Here is a 25170-nt window from a genome sequence, read left to right on the forward strand (position 1 = left end):
TTGTATTCTTGTCCTAATTTTTAGGTCACCTTAGTACAGATTCAAAATAGTGACCATAGAGTAAACACGAATAGCTCTGTCATATATGTGTAGGTTTCACCTTTTGTGAGAGTGCCCAATCTACTGTTGCTTTTTATTTGGGATTGAATGCAAAACTATAATTTGAAATATTTGTCACAGTTAATACTATAATCCTTTTGTATGATGGTTAAGAATCTTAATATAAGGTGTTGCATAATTAAGAAAATTAACATAAGATTTTGAGGACTGATCTGCAATTGGAGAATGGGGCATCCAATTGGCGAAGGGAAAAAGTATTAATCTATCTGCTACTAGTCGCAGCATAGCTAGTTATATGCGAACAATGAAATTTTAAGTTAATCCTACATTTTAGAGTAGAGTTGTCAAACGGAAGTTTGCGGGGTCTGTTAAAGTCGAGTGTTGTTCTTGCCCCACCATTGTTTGATTCTACCAAGTGACATGTTTGCTGATTCCTTAAGTAATCGCAACTTCTCTTATTTTTACTGTGTTGTGTTGTCTTAAATGTGTACCATTCAGTACGGTTCCATATGTCACAAAAATGTGTCTTTTTACTATGTTCTCTTGTTTTAAATGTGTACTATTCTGTACGTTTCCATATATCGCAAACACAATTGACAGCAAAAAGGTCTAGATTTGTGTAGATCTTCTAATTCCAGACTAATTTCTGAACTTAGGAATTTTGCAACGATGTTTATATTATCATGCACCTCCTACACATCAAATATAAGGTCAGTATTTATATTATCAAGCACCAAGAATGGTGAAGATTACGACAGTGTATTTTGAGGTTTCAAATACAGTCCAATTTACCCATTGTAATCTCATTATGATAACAATTAGCCAGAAGTTTAGTCCTGAAACCCAATGCGACAAAGCTTAAGTTTGTCCAATAATGATTGTACATACTGGGAAAAGAACACTACTGCCTACCAGCCTTGTTGGTTTCTTAAAACTGAATAAATACCCAAATACCATTGAATCTTATTGGGAAACTGATTGATGCTTTGGTAGGAATTTGGAAGTTTGTCTTTACACTGGTGACGCACCAGGGATGAGCTGGTTGGAATCTGAATATGTTTGCTTGCTGGCACCTGAAGGCAAGGTGTGGAGTTCTTTTCCCTTTGGTGATAGTAGTTAATATTGTTTGCACATATTCCCCTTAGTGATATCAGAATTACTACTGTTTACATCTTTTTTGATTGCTATCACCTAAAGGCAAGGTTGGAGTTCTTTTCCCCTCGGTGATGGTAGTTTTAATATTGTTTTACATGCCTTCCCTATCAGTGATGGTAGATTTATTCATCCTTCCGCTAGGGGTTGAAGATCTATCCTATTCCATAGTACTCACTTTGAATAGGGAGATACATGAACCTTGTACCTCATAAACTTGACCAATTAATGACTCTGTGGTGATCAAATTCTAGTAAGCCTCTAACATAGGGTGGAGTTTGGACTCTAGAAAACATATGTATGCATGCTTTATACGTTTACCATTACTTCTAGTGCTTCTTTGCTTAATAAATGTCATTTTGACCATCCTTAGGGAGAACTTAACACTTAATTTTAATAAAACGTGTAATTTATAATTTGGATTTTTGGGTTTATATGGAGGATATATCCTAAAAATACTAAAATGGTAACACTTTCTAAACTCTTCAACACTTTCCAAACACTTCAACTTTTGGCTCTCATGGACTTGAGTATACAATTCGCACAATGTTGCATGTTGTCAGCTAAGTTTACAGGTTGATACATGTTTGGTGATCTAGTTGCAGGTTTTTTTGAAGTTTTACATCTTTTATCCTTTTTTTCAGAAGAAAATACTTCACGGAAAACCTTCTAAGTTCTAAGTACTTTCCTATGATCCGTGAATGATAAATGAGGTAAACGTTGATCCTGATTCTGGAGCGTAATATAAAGAGGATCAAGAAAGTCGAACTTGTAACCTCTCAAATTTGGGAAAAAATCTCATGTCTGGTTCATCTTGAACTAACCCCTGAGGCTCTACGCTCTTCTACTCGTAAAGCAAGCATTCACAAATTTAGCTTTTCAGGTTTTTCAATTTTCATATCTTCATTTTTTGGTTTATCAATTTATGTTAAACTGCTCTCATTGTGCTTCATCATTTTTTTTTTTCTATTTGTCAGTGTGGCATGAATCTGGTAAACCTTTCCACTTGACTAAATAGAGTTTATAAATTGATGGACGTGTAATTGGTCATTCAACATTGCCTTGGTTCATCTTTTGACCTTGTCTTAGATATTTAAATGTTTGAAACATTGAAATTTTAAGTGATGTATATCGATGATTGCCTTGTCATTAGAATTTTACATGGTTCAATTTTCTTTTGCTTTTAAGTTTTAACTTACCTATTTTGTTTTTAACTTTACTTTGTTGCAGAAACCTTTAGGAAATCACTCCTCTTAGATGTACCATCACTTACTTTAATGGGAATACCTTTTTATTTTTATGAAAGGCTACCCATTTATTGTGCTTGAACTATTTGACACCTTTGCTGACCTATTCATATTGGTAATTCTACTAAGTTCACAACTCTGGACGATAAGGAGGGGTGGTTTTCTTGTACTTTGTTGACACCAGTTAAATTTCTTTTTGTCTATATGCTCTCCAGAATTTATCTGCAACATGTTTTTAGAACTTTATTTACCATGTTTGTTGTACCATCGATTTGCAAATGGGAAAAAATGTACCAATCACTTTGAAACTAAATATACTTATCACTTGTAATTGTTTTGTGCACTCCATGCAAATGCACACTATCCTTGACCGAAGAAAATGAGTCATTACCTGTATGTTTTGAGATCGTTCCGATATAAAATTTTCGAAGATTTCCAACAAACATTTGTCTCCTATTTAAATGGGTGGTTGAAATTATTTTATGGAACACTCCCCTTTAATTACAAAAAACAAAAATTTAAACTAAGATATTTTCTGGTCCGAGTCTAAGCTATGCTTACAATTTTATTTTTTTTGACATCAGTTGGATTTCCTTTTCTTTTCTTCATTGCTTTAGCTTTGTCTTTTTGTTGTAAGCTTCAGATTTCAGTGTCTTTATTGGCTGGTGCAACTATTCGATTCTTCCAAGTTGTCCATGCATGTCCTCTATTTCTTCAAAAATTGGCTTGTATGTAAATGACTACCACATGTCACCTTCCATAGCTTGCTCTTCATCAATTTGTTCCAAAATAAATCATAAAAATATTTTGTCTCTCAAGGACACTATTGCATGGAAATTTCATTAACATTTTTATTTTCTACAACATCCATGTTGCCTTCAACATTCATTGTTGCAACTTCTATGAAAACATCATTAACACATGGTGTTTCAAGCCATGTTTCAAGAAGTTTTAGTGTGAGAGATTCTCAATGAATACGTCAACCTCTTTTTCAATGAAGATAAGTTATTGTAGCATATGCCACTAATCAATGCCAACGGCATGTCCGTGTTTATTTCAAAATGATTTAATGTATCTAACATCATCTACAATATAATCTAAAAGATAACCCATCGATCATAACAAACCATAGCAGCTAGATTCTTTTAATGTCTTAAAAAAACTAATGGATGCAACTTTGCGAGAGAAAAATGGCATTGCCACAATAATATAAATCATAGCAGAGATCTTCATTCATATATATATATATATATATATATATATATATATATATATATATATATATATATATATATATATATATATGAGTATGTACTATAGAGATTTATTTATCTCAATGATAACTTGAGATTCTTCCAGTTATGACAAAAGAGTAAAATATTTAAAATAGAGCATGGACTATAGAGAGTAATATAAATCATAGCAGAGATCTTCATTCATATATATATATATATAACGAGTATGTACTATAGAGATTTATTTATCTCAATGATAACTTGAGATTCTTCCAGTTATGACAAAAGAGTAAAATATTTAAAATAGAACATGGACTATAGAAATTTATCTGAATGATAACTTGAGATTCTTGAGATTCTTATCCCACGCTGCATACGATTTCAGTGTATGTAAATGAAAAATTAATAGATCAATTTAATCTTAATTTTGACAGATTTGATTACCTATTCTTCCCCACTCTATGCCTTACGGCGTTTCCTTTGCAACATAAGGTGCAAATGCTAGTATAGACTCACACTAATTATACATTTTCTTTAGTTGAAAGAACATCTTCATGATTACATTTCAACATATCTGGTTAATTATTATTAATTTTAAGATCATATAGTTATAGTGATTAATTGTTATAGCTATTATTTAGTTAACTATAAATCTCTTCCTTTATTATATATGAGGATACTTTTTTATATTTAAATGGCAATATTAGATATGTTTATCAAGTTCCTTAGAGTCTCCATTCATCTATTATTTGGATTAGTTTCTGATTTTTATATGATAAAAGAACCTTGTTCTACGTTCAATTTCCTTGAGTTAATTGAATGTTGGATGGATGACTGCATTTTTTGAAAACATAATGTGTGGACTAATCACCATTCTAGAAACATGGGCCACACAGTCCACCCAATGTAATGTTATGGGTTTTGAAGTTTACTAGTTCCTATATGTTTACTCATGATTCCATCGGAGGTTGTTGGTGCCCTCTAAAAACCTAGAAACGAAAGCACCAACAACAATCAATGTTGTAGTTGTTGCAACGAATCTAGCTAGGGTTCACAGACCACAACTCACTCCTTGGAAAATTCCTCATCCATGGCAAAGGAATTCATTGACATAAACAAGAACTAGCACATTCCAAGTGAATCACCTTCTTCTACTAATTTGTGCCCTTTGTTTTATCCTTCTATTGGAATTGTCATGGGATGGTGTGGAAATCTTCGTCAAGTAATTCTTTATGCAAAACCATTTTATTCAACATCGTTTATTTTAAGCATACATGGCTTAATGTTTGAGACAAGTGTGTGACAAGTGGCAGGATCGACCACGTGCTAGAAGAATATGGACTGGGTGCCCCTATTAACATTGACGAAGTGAATGAATTATCTTTTTAGAGTGAGCCATGTAACTAGCATCAATACATATTTCGAATCATAGGTTGTAGCATCTAATAACTCATGCACTTTGCTAAGATGGATTGATGTCCAAAAGGATGCCCATTTCTTGATGTTTTTATGGATTGCATGTGAGAAGTGCCTCATTTTTCAGGATTTTGATGTTTTTATGGATTGCATGTGAGAAGTGCCTCATTTTTCAGGATTAGTGAGACTCATTTTTCAGGATTAGAGAGACTTAGCTTAGAGGATTAGTCTCTTTGTTTGAAAAATGGGAAATTTGTTGTTTCGATTTCTACATGGATCTTTCATCATATTGACACCTTGAGATTATGAGGAACTCCTTGCATATTATGCCATACTTTTTGTTTGGATCATTTAATTTCTATTTTTCAAGATAACCTTTTATTTATCTAAAGCATTTACATGGTGGTTGTGAGTATTTTCCTTTCTCGTGTTGTTGCAATAAAACCTTGTGTACTTCATAGATGAGCCAAGTTCATTAAGGATACTTTGCTCTCCCTTTCAAAATTTTGTGTACTTCATAGATGAGCCAAGTTCATTAAGGATACTTTGCTCTCCCTTTCAAAATTTTAGTCATATTATTTTGTTGAAGCTTTTAGCGGATCCTATTTTTTCCATTCAATGGATCATTGTGAGATGCCTATACGAACACTTTCAAAAAGTTTGTTTTTCCTATTTTTCTTTCTCCTTTTCATAACTCCTTTTCAAGAGTTATGAGGGTGTCTATATAGGTAATTAATGGGCCTGGTTTCCTAGACCCAAATTTTCCTTATATTTACTCTCTAAGTTTCAGATCATGGGAATATTCGTATTAGTTATTTGTAACACATATTTTCCAATAAACCTAATACTACTCATTATAATCTCATGTAGACATTGTTATGTACACACTTATTATAACTATCTTTAGTTAACATTGGATATCTTCCATTATCACATATAGAGGATATCTTCTTGTATTGTTTAATATTTTTATTTTATTCGGAGAAATCTCCATTCATCTGGAGTTCTAGTTAGTGCCTAAATTTAGGAAAAAAAATATATCACTTGAGTTTAATCCTTCAATTTTTTTAAGAAATTGCGTGAAATACACATTTTAGATCTTTGTGTACTAATCTCCACCGATCAAAATTTGATATTGATAGTTGTGGGTAAAGATAGTGTTGACATCATTTCGATCTCTATTCAAATTCAAAGGGACTTTTATTTGAATTCAGAAGATTAAACTAATTTTTTAATTAAGGTATATTTAATGAATCTATCATTTATATAGATATATCTCTATGGATTTATTAAATATAGAGAATTATTAAAAAAACCTATTTTTTAGAGGAATATTAAAAGAGTGAGTTTGAAATAGAGACTCAATAGAAGTATAAAAATAAAATTCAGATAAAGCTATGCAAATTTATTTTATTAATTTTAATTTTGTATTTTCGCACATATCAAATAGTAATTCAATTTTCAAACAAGAAGTGAGGACAATATAGAGTGACTCATCACCATTATTGAATAATAACGGGGCCACCTTGAATGACTAGCTAGTGGTGTATAAGGAGGCAGAGTTTCACTCCTGTCAAATTTCTTTCGCCATTACTTTGTTTCTTTAAGTTTTGTTTCTTTAAGTTGGAGGAAGATGAGTTCTTAATCAAACAAACACAATTTTAAGACATACTTCAATCCTCTCATATCAATTTTTAATATAATAATATTATTAATATAATAATATTATTATTTGTTCAATTTCATATTTAATGACAATTTTAAATTAAACAATTATTTATTAATATTAATATTAATATTATTATTATTTCATTAATATTATTATTATTTCATTAGGTTGAATTTCAGTAGTGGTCAACACAATGCTATATGGAGAAGTCTAACTTGAAAGTTCTTTGAAATAGTTCCTCTCTCTTTTAAAAGTTGCCTCATCGTGAACTTATCCCTCAAATTTTTAATAACTAAATAAAAATTACTTACATCTAAATTATTATCCTTTAACACAAGCATTTTCGTTAGTTAATACTAAACACTAATGCAAACAAGATGAGCTGCCAAGCAGCAAGTCCCTGCCTGGCAGAACCTTGCGATGGAGAATTACAAAGCTACCTCAATCGAATTTCTGAAAGTACATAAAATCTAGTTAAGATATATATACTTTGTTAAATTTGTCAACTAGACAAATATTAGAAATCATTACAAAATTATTGCTATGGAACATCTTTTAAATGATTACAGCTGTGACAATGGATACGTTCTCAGCCTGTGTATTGGGATTATGTGCATTTGGAACTATAAGTTGCCATTATTATAATTTTAAAAAGATTACAGTCGTGAAAATGGATAAGCTGTGGGGCTATGTATTGGGATTATGTGCATTGGGAAGTATAAGTTGCCCATTATTATAATTTGAAAAAGATTACAACCGTGAAAATTGATGTCGTCGAACCATGTATTGGGATTATGTGCATTGGGAACTATAAGTTGCCCATTATTATAATTTAGGAATTAAATTTTTGGTTTTTATAATAATTGAGGATCAATTTGAAAAGCTTGAAACTCTAACATCCTGGGGAATGGTCTATGGGTTACTAAAATTCATTGTCCATTATTTAAATTAAGAGACAAGGTTGCGAAATTGAAATCAACCGGCAACTAGAATGAGAGAGATGCATAATTTTGCCCACAATTTGAACATTCAACGAGGACATAGATATTCATTTTCTAAGTGAATGTTCGCCATGTGCTTAAATTCATATCTGGTATGCATGTAGTTCCTGCACGCAACCCACTTGTTGTTTTCCCTTTTCTAGTTAAGACATGTTTACATCGCTCCTTGACAGTAAAAACATGTTTACATCCCTCCTTATCTGGTTTGGAATGGACACTCTGGATCCGACGACGAGTCCCAATGTTGTTCAATTAGTTCGGTTGCCATTTTACTTGGTTCTACACAGTTCGCCCGCTTTGTTATTTCAGTTAGTTTCGCTGCAATGTTACTTGGTTCTACACAGTTCGCCCGCCATGTTATTCTAGTTAGTTTCGCTACAATGTTACTTGGTTCTACACAGCTCGCCTGCCATGTTATTTGGGATATGTAGCACCAAAACCAACAACAACGAAGCTTGAGCCCTTCTTTTGTGAGTCATAACATGGGCTTTTTGTAATTCTGTTACAGATTTTATTCTGAATGAGGAGTGGTTGGCTTGTAGGAAGGCTTTGCTTAGTCCGCCTCTAACTCGTTGTTAGATTTGATTCAATACCAGACAAGCCATGCATAGCCGACTTTGCGAGGTCATTGCTTGAAGGTCAATTTCGATAGCCGCTAGTTGATGTTGGTGGCGATGAACATCTGTGGCTTAGCATTGGATCTCAGCCTGCACAGTGGAACGTGATGAATACCTCCCTCAGTAAGTTGTTATTCGAGCTTTGCAGTGCCAATGAAGTCTTCCTTCAGCACAAGGGAGAAGAAGCTTGGGTTTACCTAGCTAAAGTTGTTGATGACCAGACTATGCATGAACTTGATGAGTTAAGCATTTTTTAGCGTTAGCACTCTTACAGAAAGAGTGCCAAGGTCCCTAGATTCATCACTGCAGGTGATCAGTGAGTAAGGGCTTAAGCCAGCTTCCCTTACAGTAAAGTTCTGGTCACATTCAGTTTAGCCCTTGAGGAAAAAAGTTGCTTGATGCCTTTGAGGTCACTATTGATATTCTCGGGAGGATGAGCTTCACCCAGTCATCTAGATGATACATTTTATAAATGAAGACAGGGGTTGGCCTCGCTCTCTAGATACTTCCTATCTTTGTGCTACCTATGCAAGTAAAACTGAGGGCAACGCAACTGGATTTTATGGATACACAACTTAATCTCTAAGTTAATCTTCTTAACAACCACTGGACCTAGAATGGGATTTGTTCCTGATGAATATGCTCCATTTCATAATTTTCCTTTTCAAGCAATTTTAGTTTCACCCGACTGTAACAAGTGACGTCAAAGGCGTTTTTGGCAATCAAGGAAGCCCAATTTGAAATACAATATTTTTTCCCTTTGCTTTAAATCATTACAGACCACCACTCACTTCCCTCCATCCTTGATTTGAATTGCTTGTGTAACTATATATAGGTATTTTCTTTTCATTTTATGTAATGGAGGTACCTAGAGAAGAGAAATGCAAGAAAAACATTATGTCTATTTGATTGCTACAGGGGCCATACTAGGCTCATGTGTAACGGTTGCACTAATCAAGTTATTTTCAAGGTCAATTTTGCATTTTCCCCAGATGGTTTAAAGGGAAATAATTTACTTCGTATTTATGTTCATATATAGTTTTCTTTAGGGTTTAACAACCCATTAATGTTCCCATAAATGTATTTTGATTTGAATTAAATTCATTCACTTTCATATAATTTACTCAGGAAAAGTGTTTAGTCAAAGGCTTGCAGGATTTGATATTGTCATACCTGTATTTTGAATGTTCCTGGTGTATGCTTGTCTCAGTGCCCTCTTACAACGCACCTAAGTTATATGCTTAAAAAACCCAAAATAGAAGACATGAATGCTTTTGTTATTTATTCTAGCTTTCTGTCAACTGGACATGTGAAAATTGTAACTTAAACACAATGTTGAAATGTTGAAATTGTTTTCATGTAATCCTAAAAGATTAGAAAATAATCAAAGCTTTGCTTAATTTGGCACTTGAATGCCGTCAGATCTCACTTTATAGCTGCAGAAGTTCTCGCATGAAATTCGTCTTCCATATCCTCAGTCTCACTCTAAGAAACTCAAAAGAAAGCAGTAAATGCCAGAAAAGGAAGGATAAAATCCTTGAATTCCACAGGCAAGATTCTAAACTATATGTCAATTTTACATTTTATTTAATATTGCATTAAAATTTTGTACATGGAATCATAAGTTGGACGATTTTGTTATGTTACAGATAGAACACTGATACTTTCATCTGCAGATCATTTTTGTAGGTGAGATTTTGGATTGATAAGCTTGACCCTGCATCATCTCCGACAATCTGTAACTTGCTGACCCCCTTTTATGATTTGATCCCTTCTGTAGTTTGCAGTAATCATTTGAACCAATGTTCTCATGGTGACGATAAGTCAATTTTAAAGATGCTAGCTATTAATTTACTACTAAATTAATCCTCTGTAGTTTTTCGTTTCCTTGTGTCACACAACTATTCTCTTATATTTTTTCTACATTCTATTTTCAATAAGAAAGTCATATTGATATTTCAAGTAGCAATCAAATATACATATAGTTGTGCCTTACAAGCACTCCAAAAAAGCTGAAACCTTGTCTTTCACTTCATAAAAACATCAACAAATCCATCTACTTCATTACATTCTAAATTTTCATCATGTGGGATTCCTACCAGTTCTATTCTTCAAAACAACATACATTAAACAGTTAAAAACTGCATAACATGTATTTTTCTCCTCATTTGGCTATCTGAAGATCTCTTTCTATTCAAAACAGAGTTATTTTCTGCATATAATGGTGCTTATAAAACTAGTTAGCTGGTTCTGGAACCGGATATGAAGTGGGCTATGACTAAGGAGATGGGACTAGGACTTAATTGCCTTAAACGCTAGTTCTGGATAAATTGGTTCTTTAACAGATGCTACTGATTAGAGGAAAACTATGTAAGCTCGGTGATGAATAGCGAGTGGAAAACCCTAAGAGTTTTCTCATACTTTTCAATACGGTATAGGTAGTTTGAATATTACATGTAACACACCAGGAGTAAGGTTATAAGGAGCTTCAACAAGGCACAATTGCAAATACAATTGGAAGAGAAAGCTGCAAAAGGTACATGTTTTCTCTTGATATTCTTATTCTTAGTATGTGTAGAACAAAAATATGCGCAAAACAAAATGCATTATTTCAACTTGCCTTGAAAATTTGTCCAAATTTGTTTTCGTAGTAGTTCTTCTGGGCTTCATTTGAGGCTCCTTTCCACTGGCAAGGTTTGAAGAGACCCTCATATGGCGTTAGAAAAAATATCCTTCTTAGTGTTTCCTGTCGGCCCCTCCCAAGTGTATTATTATATTTCTACGCCGTCTACCAGGCCCTATTATGCTGCACAACTAGCACTCACTTCACCCATCATTGGCTAATGGAAAAAAAATAGAGGTTAGACCCGGTAAGACTTACCTAGTATAAACTTGACTGTAGCCGTTACACTCCCCGCGAGCTACAAAGGTTTGTTTGCTATTCAACAATAGAGCAAACCTGCTTGGTATAAACCTGACCTTAACCATTACACTCCCAGCGAGCTGCAAAGGTTTATTTTCTCTTCAGCAACATAGTGGCTTGTTCTTTCCACTCGTGAAGTTGAGCCTGTCTGACAGTAGCTGCACTGGATCTGTTGCTCGTTCTCTAGTAACTGTTTGATCCAGACCCATAACCATATCTAGGAGATTGGCCCCCCTTAATGCCTCACCAGAGCTATGCGTCACCAGAGCTACTTGTGGAAGGATCAGCAATCGGAGAGCTAATAGCAGGTGGCCTAGAGGCTCCCCCATTAGTACATGAATCCAACTGCCTGGAAGAAACGCTGCCAGAAGTGGCTGGGACTGAGAAACTAACAAAAACTGTAATCTGATTTCAGTGTTTTTCTACGCTTTAGTCAGCTTATGCTGTAATCATTAGGACGTTGACAGCCGTTCGGTTTTTTTTCTTTTCCTGCAGGTTCAAATTACTGTGCATCCGAAAGTGAAGTGCTTGAAAATTTTAATGAATAAAACAAATTTCTAAGCAATGAGAATGACATTGTTAATTATGTGAATAATTAAGAAAATTAACTATAACTTAATATTAATATAAACTTTTACAGTATTGGAAGGAACTTCTGTATACCAGAAGTGTCACCCATTAACAAAAGCATCGTTGAAATCAGAGATAGCAAATTGACATTGATTTTTGTTGCATCGAGTTGCTTTCCTAAGAGCAAAAGGTAGGCAAAAGCCTTAATGACAAAACTATTACACACTGCAGTCGATCTGATTCAAGTTCTTATCTAACTTATGAAGTTATTAGGACACCCTGCGTGAAGTTGAGCCTGTCTGACAGTAGCTGCACTGGATCTGTTGCTGGTTCTCTAGTAACTGTTTGATCCAGACCCATAACCATATCTAGGAGATTGGCCCCCCTCGCCAGGGCTTCACGAAATAATTCATGCTAATGCTGCCGTTAATGCCTCACCAGAGCTATGCGTCACCAGAGCTTGTTGTGGAGGGATCAGCAATCAGAGAGCTAATAGCAGGTGGCCTAGAGGCTCCCCCATTAGTACATGAATCCAACTGCCTGGAAGAAACGCTGTCAGAAGTGGCTGGGACTGAGAAACTAACAAAAACTGTAATCTGATTTCAGTGTTTTTCTACGCTTTAGTCAGCTTATGCTGTAATCATTAGGACGTTGACAACCGTTCGGTTTTTTTTCTTTTCCTGCAGGTTCAAATTACTGTGCATCCGAAAGTGAAGTGCTTGAAAATTTTAATGAATAAAACAAATTTCTAAGCAATGAGAATGACGTTAGTATTGGAAGGAACTGAGTTTTTAAGAAGCAAAATGCAGCTTCTGTATACCAGAAGTGTCACCCATTAACAAAAGCATCGTTGAAATCAGAGATAGCAAATTGACATTGATTTTTGTTGCATCGAGTTGCTTTCCTAAGAGCAAAAGGTAGGAAAAAGCCTTAATGACAAAACTATTACACACTGCAGTCGATCTGATTCAAGTTCTTATCTAACTTATGAAGTTATTAGGGCACGGACATTCACTGTAGGCCGAGAGATACATGATGTCTGCAGTTGAGCAGAGACGGTGATGGCGGATGCAAATGCATATTTGAAGCATCCGTTGTACACCTGTAATAGAGAAAGAAGCGGGGAAATAAGACAATGCGTAAGATAATCCAAAAGAGATGTTAGTTTTTTTTTGGTTTCTTTTTCCTTTGTCTTTCGACTTTTACGATGTCAATGATCAGAAGAGTCGTGAGAATAAGTGCTAAGAGAAACAATGCTGTGAGTTCAGTAAGTTGGTTTATGCTAATGGATTCCATGTTATGTGAAGCGGGGAGGTGTATGTGAATATCCAGGTGCAGAGGAGGCCAATTTATACAAAAGTTCAACGTGTTTGTAAGGTGGTTTTAAGTGTGAATGGTGCTAAAATACTTGAGGTGCAATTAAGTGGTCGATAAGACATGGGGAGCGAATGGGATATGGAATGATGTATTTGGCGGTAGAAGTGATGTATCTGACATCGGGCAATCTTGGTGGTAGATTGGGTGCGACAGGAGATCTATGTCAATATCTAGGTGCAGAAATAATCTTGAAGATCAGATTGGATCAGGGCAGTATTTAATGATGGGCATATCGATCTGACATGGGGTTGAAATGGCATATGGAATGATGGATGTGGCGGCAGTAGTAAATGCGAAATTAGGTGCCCCTTTGAGTCTGTGGCGGTAGATTAAATATGATCAGTATTTAATGATGGGCATATCGATCTGACATGGGGTGCAAATGGCATATGGAAGCGGCAGGGCATATCGATCTGACATGGGGAGCAAATGGTACTACTAAGATGAAACCGGACCCTGAAACCGGACCCTATGATGAGCAAGAAGCTGTTTGCACTACTCAGGAACACACAAGATGATCTAGTGCCTGATGTTCAGCATGCACCATTCTGTATCATCTAGATTGGAATTCATGCTAGAAGCAATTGGAGAGCACTAACTGCATTATGGTAACAGATTCGTAGATCTAGCAGATCAGTATTTCCTCGATCTAGATGCCTTTCCCTTTATAAATCAGACAGAATAAGGCTGAAATATAGTTAGATTTGTCTTAAGTAAAAATCAGTAAATGCTTGACCAATGCGGCCCTGAGGCCATTGGTCAATTTAGAAGCCAACATCAGTTATTATATGGCATTTTCCTTTATTGCATATCTGAAAACACCAACATATTTCTGCTTAGATGATTTACAAGAAATAAATCAATAAAGTTCTTTACTCCTGTTGACCTGAAGCTATTTTTATATCACGTTTAAAGCAAAGTAGTCAGCTCTGGATCTAAGCATCAGAAGAAAAGAATCATAACAACTTTATTATCATTTTAAATTCAGGACTTAAAACAAAGAGGCCCATGCCTACCTGTTGTTGCATGAACAGTGGTCATGAGGGCCTCAGCAATAGCAAATTCTTCATTCACCACCTGTAGCCAGTCCATGAGTATTCGTTTCAGTTTTTACGGTGAGCTAATTTTGACACAATATAGTTACATTTGTCTTAAGTAAAAATCAGTAAATGCTTGACCAATGCGGCCCTGAGGCCATTGGTCAATTTAGAAGCCAACATCAGTTATTATATGGCATTTGCCTTTATTGCATATCTGAAAACACCAACATATTTCTGCTTAGATGATTTACAAAAAATAAATCAATAAAGTTCTTTACTCCTGTTGACCTGAAACTATTTTTATATCACGTTTAAAGCAAAGTAGTCAGCTCTGGATCTAAGCAGTCATTCAGACAGAATGAGACTGAAATATAGTTAGATTTGTCTTAAGTAAAAATCAGTAAATGCTTGACCAATGCGGCCCTGAGGCCATTGGTCAATTTAGAAGCCAACATCAGTTATTATATGGCATTTGCCTCTATTGCATATCTGAAAACAGCAACATATTTCTGCTTAGATGATTTACAAAAAATAAATCAATAAAGTTCTTTACTCCTGTTGACCTGAAGCTATTTTTATATCACGTTTAAAGCAAAGTAGTCAGCTCTGGATCTAAGCATCAGAAGAAAAGAATCATAACAACTTTATTATCATTTTAAATTCAGGACACATAGTTATGACTCAATGACAATGTAATTCTTCATTCACCACCTGTAGCCAGTCCATGAGTTTTGCAGGAAGAATCAGGCTTCTCCAAAATATTTGTTAGAAAGAAGTCAGCATAGTCATTCAGATCAAAGAGTAGTACAAAGAATGTTTCAAGTGGATATTAAGTGAATTCAACTGATACAAGAGTTCAAAACATTGAGTTTCCAATGGCATGACAAACTTCTGCCGTTAAACAATAAGGAGCTTTCTTTCTTTTCATTCCAGTAGAAAGTAAATGCCCAAAGGAAGAGTAACTACAGGTATAACAGTAGCAAGGTTCAAATAATAATAAAGACAGATATAACAATTCTATGAAGATGGTATTCCAAGCTTCCAGCAAATATGAACTCGTAGACCAGAGAAAGTGACACCCTACAAAGGATAAAATGTGTCAATCTGTCCGGACAATGACATCCGAACTATCCAACAGGAAGTTGCTGTGTACATGGAAATCTCGCAAACTGTATGTAACATCACCAACGTCTTCGAGATATTTTTCATACGTCAGTCCTGTTAAGGATGGACACAGTTCGAGCAGTAAACTGTCCTTTAGGATGCATTTGTATTGAACATTTCCCTCTGTTTGGATTGTGCAATTTAATTGCAAACTGCGTCGATATGTAGTTAGCTGTTTGCATGTAGAACAGTTAAGTTGGTCCATGATAACTGTTCCAAATGTATCGGCGGGCAGAGAGCAATTGTTACAGATTATAACAAAGGGTTCTGCGTGTATGTCTGCTATAGTCAGCATACCTTTAACCTGGTCCATGTTTCAGTACAAGCCTAGCATTAGATATTGTAATAAAAATGCTAAAAGGATGTTAAATGAACGTGCGTGATTTAGGAGAAGAGGAAATAAAGATTTATAATATATATTTTGTGGAGTATGAGAGGACCTTTGTTGTTGAGGCAAGTAGTTTTCTCAGGTCTCCAAGTACCCTGTCTGAAGTAACGGGTGTAATGAATGTAGATTTGCATGTCCGTAATGAGCCACGTTCTTTGCCTCGGGCAACATTTCGAAACAGGACCATTGGTGCTTCTTGTTTCGAAATTTGTTGTTGGATGGATTTGAAAATTGGCTTAAATGTATTGAAAAGATAGACCTGCGTTGCAAAATGTACTAGTGTTAAATGTAATTGCTTTTAAGTGAACGGTTACTTAAAATGTATAGATGATTTAAATGTTAAAAAGAATAAATGGTTGAATTCGTATATACCGTGGCTTTGTCTTTTTCAGCTGGGCCGTCCTTGATAGTTAGGACATATTGACCAGCTATTTCTTTCGCTGTTGTTACAAGACCGGCAACTGTGCCGATTGCAAACTCAGCTGTTGTGCGGGTGAGCTGGTTAATAGTTGTCGTGGGAACAAATCTGTATTCCATACAGATAGGTGGAATTGGTTCCAATATGCTCTTCCCATGCAAAACAAGTATACACGGACAGTCTCCATGGTCGTAGACTGTCTTAGCAGAGACCTTGAAATCTGTAACACAGATTCCCTGGCCAACTAGAAGCTTCGCTTCAGTAGCAGCAATGAGGCTGTGTGGCACATTTAGCGTAATTGTCATATGCCCTTTGCTGTCCACCAGGTCAGCACGTAACAATTCAATTCCGTGGGCTTTGTCGACCAGTGTTTTGTATATCACTAGAACCTGGCCGTGAAAAGTTGTTCCCATTTTCAGCCCTTTTAACTCCTGTATTGTGATTGTTCTACAAAGTTGATGCTTGGCTGCTATCTCAGAAGTACTTTCCTGTTTCTGCCTGTAGAACAATATTAAAGAATCTGAATTAACATTATGTTTGTACTACAAAACTTGATGTACTTTCCTGTTTCTGCTTGTAGAACAATATTGAAGAATGTGAATTAACATTGTGTTTGTACTACAAAACTTGTAAGAATAGATTTGAAGGTTTTTTAGTTACTTTTTAGCAGTTTCTGAGACGTCACAAGTATCAGAGAGGGAGCATGTCTCTGGAGCAGGTATTTCTTCGTGCTGTCTTTTCATATTAATTATCTGTTTACCAATCTCTGATCTGAAAAGCAGCAAGGCTCTGGAGGAGTTACTTCTTCGTGCTGTGTTTTCTTATTAGTTATCTGTACAACACGAGTACAAGCTATGAGGTCTACAAGCAAAACTTGTTCCATGTAATAATAAATATGTATTCTATTAGGCCTACAAGCAAAATGTGTTCCATGTAATAATAAATCTGTGCATAACGTTATTCTATGTGTTACATACCTAGATCAGTTAACGCAGAGTGTTGCAAGGGAGCTACAAGAAATAGACTTTCAGTATGGCCATTGGAGATTGATATTGCTCGGGTAACACAACGTTTGTTTGAACAGGGAAATATGAAGTTTCCTTGAATAAGAAGTTTAGCAAATTGTAGAGAAACTTGTGTATCAATGCTACTTTGATTTTGCTACAGGCTAAAATTGATTTGTTCCAAGGGTCACTAGAGCTGTAATAGCGCATAGAATATGCTGTGATCAGACCAATAAGCCCATGTTACATTTATCTCACACTGTTTCATAGGCAAAGTTGTCCAGATATGGTCTATTACTGTGTTTCGGTGCGGAGATAGTTTGCTTGTTATTTCATGTAAGTTTTCCATTTCCATAAATTGTACAAAGAGTTTGCTACGAGCTGTTTCTTGTTGTATGTCAATGTTCAAATCACCAATAACTAAAAAAACACAGTCAGTATATGTAGTTTGGGACTTTGCTTCCTGAATTATTTGCATTATTGTGGATACTTGTTCAAATGGTGCTGCATAAATGTTCATTAAACAAATTGGTCGTTGGAAGTACATGTCAATTAGGGTAAGCTCTGTTTTGTTTTTGCAAAATGTCTTTCTTGCTCTAATAGGTATTTTTTTGTTTATGCAAGTAAGAATTCCATGTGTACAATGTGCAGCCGCAAAATTGAATGATAAGAATTCTTTGACTACTGGTGGAGTGTACAAATGAGTTTCTTGAAAACATAGAATCATGTTGTCCATTAAGTCACTGTGATGAATCACGTCACTAAGATGTGCACGTAGACTACGTGTGTTCAGGCTTGCAATCGATAAAACATCCTTGTTAACAGATTTCTTCTTTGCGAATTCTAGTTTCCATGCACCAGTTGTTTCTAGCCGTGCCATCTCATTGATTATTTTGTTTTTGACATGGAAGTTTTGTTGTGTCAATTTGTTAATCAAGTATAGTGAGTCAATAGTTCGAACACGTGATAATGCAGTGTAGACTAGACCATGTTTTGTCACACCAGTTGGGTCAAATGCAAGCTGATCCAATGTCAACCCTTGTGTCCGGTGTATTGTCCGGGCACAGGCTAATTGGATGGGAAATTGTTTTCGAATTGTAATTTGTAATTTGTTCCGAGACATTGCTAGCGATTTTGCTATTCGAAAGATTGGTGTCCAATTTGGCATTATATTTATGTCGTATAGTTGTTTGAAGTTGCTTATTTGTTGTTTCCCAATTTCTGGGTCTGAAAATTCTATCCAGACAATGTCAGGCCTGTTGTTATTAGATGAATAGGATTTGAAAATCCCTTCAGCACCATTTACTAATCCATCGTTTGTATTGTAATTTCCTGCATATAGTTCAACTAGCATGTTCTGTTTAATTGTAATTGTTGATGGCAGTGAGATTGTTTTATCAAAAGCAACATAACTCGACCCAGGAAGCTCGTAGTTGTCAATTGCAATGAGCATTATTTGTTCCCCCTTTGTTAGGGAAAGCATTTTCACATTGTGAATATGGACATCTTTGTTGCGATAGAAAATGTGTGGGAAGACTGGGCTTGAAGGTGGGACCCTATAGCAGTTGTTGTTTACATAAGCGATATCTTCATCTGTTTGCATGTTTAATCTCATCCTATTTAGTACATCAATGAACAATGGGTCTTTTTGGCGCATGGCTGTGTGCAGTTCATAACATTTTATTTTCTCTGGCCAGAAGGCATATGGAATTGTGTTTTTGTTGATTTTTGGGTTTTCAAAGATCAGGGAGTCTCTGACTGGGTTTGCCTGGTAAAGATCGCCGGAGAATATCGTGTCAACATTGCCAAAGTATGAAGTTGGTGTGTGTAAGATTTGTCGCAGGCGCTTATCAATTTGATATAGTGTTGTTGCACCAACGAGCGATGCCTCATCTATGAGGAGGACACACAATTGTTGGAAATGCTTTGATAATGTGTCCAATTTTTCATTGTTTAGTGAGGGGCAATCTGCTTTGTTAAAGGGCAAATAGAATGCAGAATGCAATGTGACACCACCAGCATTGAAGGCAGCTTTGCCCGTGTATGCAGCGATTATTCCTATTAGTTGTGATGGGTTATAAGGCAATGCCACATTGTGTATGCGTACTAAGGATTGGAAGATTGCCTTGGCTGTGTGTGTCTTGCCTGTTCCTGCACCTCCTGTTAATAATAGGTAGATTAGCTCGTCTGGTCTGTACAATTTCCTTGTTATAACATCAGTAACTATGCTTGCTTGTTCGGTGTTTAATTGTCGCATTAATTCATAGTACTCTACGTCTTCAAGTATACGTGGTTGTTTCACGATTTCATATGGCCTTGTAGATGGTAAAGCAAACTTTTTGCTATCTTGCAAATGTCCCAAGTCATTTTGGAAGTCGTAGTTTTCATATTTGTCATCTATCGATTTGTTAAATGTTATAGTTTCTGTTTCATTTGATTTCAAACTATCTATGTCAAATATTTCTCCAGTTTCTGTTTCTACTGTGTGCATTGCGTCATCTATGTCACCCCATGTAGTTGTTGTAGCAAATTTGAACTTCTGTTCATTTTGCTTGACTATTTCTTCGACCGCAACATATGCAGCTTGCCAACTTGTGTAACGTTGCTTAATTGCAGTTTCACTTCCTCGATAAGGATAGTATAACATCAATTGCTCTCTACAGTGATTTTCAATGTCCTTGTATTTGTTATATCTAACAGATCGAATGACACATGGTCTACTTGGTTTTCTGCGTTCTTGTCCTTTCTTTGTATAGCTAGATGCAAATTCTGCTAAGCAGACATGTTCAATAGCAGTAGGTCGGAGAGCATAGTAGTCAGTAATTGATGGGCACATTATGTCTTCTGAGTCATCTGCTTCCTTCTGCAGATCTTTTTGTCTTTTAAGAACAAATGCACGATCATCGACAGGAGATGTGTTAATAAATACACATTTCCGTGAACTAGAGTTTAGTGGGAGCGATAACACAATATGCACTGCTTGTTGTGCAGACATTTGTTGCAAGTTGACCAAAGCTTTCCCCAAAGAACTAATGGTATCTAGGATATCAGATTTTGTTTTCACATGATTGTCGCGTATTTTTTTAAATGTTCTTGTCAGTGTTTTATCTTCTTTGGTCATATAAGAACTGCAATACATTGCAGCTGCATATGAATCAAGTACAAATTGGGAATCAGTGTTTGCAATCCAAATTCCTGGAATATGTTTAGCGAAGTTGTTTGTCCAGGTGTCAACTGGGTTCCTTTGCAATAAGAGTGTTGTTCGCTTTAGTGTACATTGGATAGCATGTATGTATTCATTGTGTACTAGTCCAAGGTTGGCTAAAAAGCTATCAAATGTATCATTTTCACTGTATCTTGTGTTGTTTATTGCTTCAAAGATTAGCTTTGCATGTGCTTTTGTTTTATCACTATCGAATTCAAGAGGCTCAAGTATTTTTGTTACTTTCATTGGTGGTACTGGGAAATTAAATCTGCAATTAGAATTTGCACGCTTCCTACAACTTTTTGTGTGACAATGGTGTTGTAGAACTCTAAGTTCACTTGCAAGTAATAGTGAATTAGTTGACAAGTAATTGTCAACGAATTCTTCGACTTCAATATTTGTATTTTGACCATAGATTGGTGCAGATTTTATCCATAGTAAGCCATGTTCATGTTCACTGCCCCGGTTTTGGAATTCAGTTACATAGAAGTGGTCAGTGAGCTCTCCATAATACTTGTGATCATGAGATATCAATTGATGTAATGCATCCCTCCTAGATCTATAGTAACGTACACAAGTAACAGGGTCGTTTCTTATTAATGGGCTAGGTTCATTTTCATCAAGTTCGCCTGTGTTTGGTCTTCTAGTGTTTTGTTTTATGTGTCTCAATGCATGCATTAAAGGATCCCAAAGATGCTCCGCACTACTAAACGAAACAAAGAAAGTGGGCGGCCCTAGTTGTCGTATCATTGCATAGAGCTTGTTCCGTATTTGCTGGTGGTAGTCAGGTGAGGTACGAATTGTTTTTAGGTCCATGTACCCAATGTTAGAATTTAAAATACGATCTAGGTTTGGTTTTGACTTAACGTCTTTTGCAACTAGTTTTCTACCTTTCAATTGCCCCTTTCTAATTCTAATCCACATTGTATTCAACACCTTATTTATGATAATGCGAATTGCTTTATAGAACAGGTTTTTAGTATGATAAGCAAAATCGTGGCTTTTATGCAGCACTTCCCAGTGGCAAATCTTTTGATATGTAAAGTTTTTGGAGATGTCAGCTGGGCGTTTGTTGCCATAGAAAAGCGATGGGAAACTCATTTCTTCTGAGTACTTATCTTTGAAGATTCCTAATGGCATGTATCCAGCAGCAGGTGCAATGTTAATTTGTTTATTTACAAGGTCATGGACGGTGTGTGCATCAATGAATCCATGGACCAATGTTTTTTTCGTTGGTTCATCGTTGTCCTGGTTATCGTGTTCGCTATCTTCAGTGTCACTTGAACTTTCATAAGCTTCTTGGTTCTGTAGGAATGTCTCTTTCCAATTGTCATTTATGGTAGCGTTCTCGAGCTTGTAAAGCATCCTTTTGCATAATTGTTTTAGTGCTTTCATCACTTTGTGAACTCGAACTCGACCAAATGCATAAGCACTTTTTAATCTTAAACTCTTTTTGAGAACAACGGCAACCGTGTCAGTGTCTTTTATAGTTCGAGGCAATGCAGATTGGATTCTGGAAATGTTAGTAGGGACATTGATGACTCCTCCAGTTAAGCCCAGTTGCGACTTCTTATGTCGATGGCCCATTTCTTTTATTTGCAAGAAGGGCAATCTTAATGTGACTAGTCTTTCCTCTAGTTCAGTGAGATCTCTCAGTGTTCTAGTGCCATTGTTTCTTCTTATGTGTTCAGGGACTGCATATTTAGCAATTGTTTCATGTTCAATTGCTTTTTTGCAATGTTTACAAATGTAGCAATTTTCAACACGAGATTTAACATTCTCGAAACTAGTTGATAGTTTCCTAATCTTATTTTGTTTTGCTTGACATTCTTGTTTCACAAAGCAGATGTCTCTTTTGAAAAAAGTTGTTTCACATGATGAACAATTGAAAATAGGTGTGTCACTTACTTGCCTTTGATATACTTGATCAAATTCTGATAATTCTGGTAATTTGTTCATTGATCTTGATTGAATCGAGAGGTTGGATTCTCCTGGTTTCTTTGATTGTGCTGAACGATCCTTTGATGTTGTTGCAAATCGATTGTAGTCCATGTTTTCTATGACTATTTCTTATTTCATTGTTGCTGTGTTGAACACAAGCCTTATTTTCTCCGTTTTCGATTTTGTCCGGATAATGCCTTTAAGCAAATGCAAAGATAAGCTTTTTGTCTCTTTGCCTAATGAACAAGCGATTACAATTCCCGTTTGTGCGTTGTTTCTAATCTGTTTTTCCAAGTTTCTAAGTGATCGAATTCTCAGTGTCTCGAATTTTACTTGGTTCGTTGATCGCGCTGATAGATCCGTTGATCTTCCTGAACCTGGGCTGTAGTCCATGTTTTCTATGACTATTTCTTGTTTCATTATTGTTGTGTTGAAGGCAAGTCTTATTTTCTGTGTTTTCAATTTTCCCCGAATGATGCCTTTAAGCAAACGCAAAGATAGACTTTTTGATTGTTTGTCTGATCGACAATTGCTTAAAGATAGACTTTTTGATTGTTTGTCTGATTGACAAGAAGTTACAACTTTTGTTCGTCTGTTGGTTCTAATATGTTCTTTCAAGTTTCTAAGTGACCGGAACCCCCGTGTGTCACTAACATCTTTTGTGTGCAGTGTGTCACAAATATCTTCTGTGTTGTTTAGAATTACTTGTTGTTCCATTGTACTTCTGTTATATTGAATGCCTATGTTTTGCCTTTTCGGATTTTCATGAGCAATCCCCTTAAGCACATGCTTGTTTAAGTGACAAGGTTTCTTTGAGGTATCGGCTTGTTGTTGGGAGGTACAACCAATTGTAGGCTGCCTATGAACCAAAGGCTCGAAGTGCCCATTCAAAGGATCTTCGTCATGGAACAATATGTCACAAGTATTTGTTGTAATACCTGAATTGAAGTGCAAATACAGTCTCATCTTTGTTTTGGACCAAACCCTAATTGGAATTTTCAACCAGTTTGACAGCCAATGGATGCAGAAAATATCTCCCCATAGACCTCTAGATGCTGGGGGTATATTGTTTGAGGCAGATTTAGCCATTTTGTCTAAATAGATTTCACGGTTTCTAATGTTATGCATTTCTTTGAGTGAGGCTTCATGCAGTTCATGTTCATAAGACCAAATTGCCTCACTATCTTGTTTTTTGAGACAGTTTCTAAAATATTCTATTGTTCCTTTCCTTAGCTCCACTGATGTGTATCGGAAATCTAGCAAAAGTTCTAAACTATCGAATAAACAGTCTCCAATTAGATATGAGAAATTGTCCACACGAAATAAGTCATGGTTTTGCAATACCAATTGCAACTTGTGTTTATCAGACATAGGTGTGTCACAAACATCTTCTATGTTGTATAGAACTACTTGTTGTTCCATTGTACTTCTGTTGTATTGAATGCCTACGTTTTGCCTTTCCTGATTCTTCCGAGCAATGTCCTTAAGCACATGCTTGTTTAAGTGACAAGGTGCGTGTAATTTAGCTTTGATTGATTGACATTTTGTCTCAGGCTGTGGTTCGATATTGATCTTTGAGGTATCGGCTTGTTGTTGGAAGGTAGAACGAATTGTAGGCTGCTTATGAACCAAAGGCTCGAAGTGCCCATTCAAAGGGTCCTCGTCATGGAACAGTATGTCACAAGTATTCGTTGTAATACTTGAATTGAAGTGCAAATACACTCGCATCTTTGTTTTGGACCAAAGCCTAATTGGAATTTTCAACCAGTTTGACAGCCAATGGACGCAGAAAATATCTCCCCACAGACCTCTAGATGCTAGGGGTATATTGTTTGAGGCAGATTTAGCCATTTTGTCTAAATAGACTTCACGGTTGCTAATGTTATGCATTTCTCTAAGTGAAGCTTCATGCAGTTCATGTTCATAAGACAAAATTGCCTCACTATCTTGTTTTTTGAGACAGGCTCTAAAATATTCTATTGTTCCTTTCCTTAGCTCCACTGATGTGTATCGGAAATCTAGCAAAAGTTCTAAACTATCGAATAGGCAGTCTCCAATTAGATATGAGAAATTGTCCACACGAAATAAGTGATGCTTTTGCAATACTAATTGCAACTTGTGTTTATCAGACATAGAAGACATGATGACGACTAAGTGTTCGATGCAATATTATGTTTACTGATGCAATGCAGTTACAACCAGAGAACCATAATAACAAGTTGAACAATGAAAATGATTATAGAACACGAAGTGATTGTGCGCACCTTTGGAATCGCAAATGTCTGCTAATCTACGGAGACTCCTTATGTCCGGTAGCATCCACTGCGCAGCTCTGATACTGAAGTTCGAAATATGACTGCCAAGATAAAGAACAACGTAAACCCCTCTATACCAACACTTCATCAAAACATTACCTATTGATAACAACATTGAAACCCTAAACCAAAGCTCAAAAACAAAGTGTTGAAAGAGTGAGTCACCTCAGAGCATATGAAAGAATATTATTATAACTTCTGATCAGTGTTCACACAAAGAAGTATATAATGCTTCCCATAAAGATTTACCACACGGACAACCATCCGATTTCCAGATTTAAATATGAAACAAATTTAGTTGAGTTCTGTAAATCTTAGAGACAAAGCATAAAAATTATACACACAGGATCCTTAAATCAGAAGTCAAACCACAGCAGTTATCACACTAGAATATGACATAACACACACCACTCAGCAGATTAGAAAAC

General features: G+C 35.8%; 1 long non-coding RNA gene across 2 annotated transcripts in view; it reads left to right on the plus strand.

The window, feature by feature from the left end:
• Window positions 1-25170, plus strand: part of LOC149166883 (uncharacterized) — a 99497-nt gene that overhangs the window by 66768 nt on the left and 7559 nt on the right. The window contains exons 3-4 of one of the 2 annotated variants that reach the window (XR_016260513.1): window positions 9820-9947; window positions 10074-10135. This is a non-coding gene — a long non-coding RNA (uncharacterized LOC149166883). Of the gene's footprint in view, window positions 1-9819; window positions 9948-10073; window positions 10306-25170 lie in introns of those variants that run through there. The other variant, XR_016260512.1, reaches the window with a different exon arrangement.

This window comes from Pinus tabuliformis, chromosome 5_1, assembly GCF_031772625.1.
Source record: "Pinus tabuliformis cultivar Carrire ecotype Pingquan chromosome 5_1, CPIR1, whole genome shotgun sequence".
Classification (NCBI taxonomy): Eukaryota; Viridiplantae; Streptophyta; class Pinopsida; order Pinales; family Pinaceae; genus Pinus; species Pinus tabuliformis.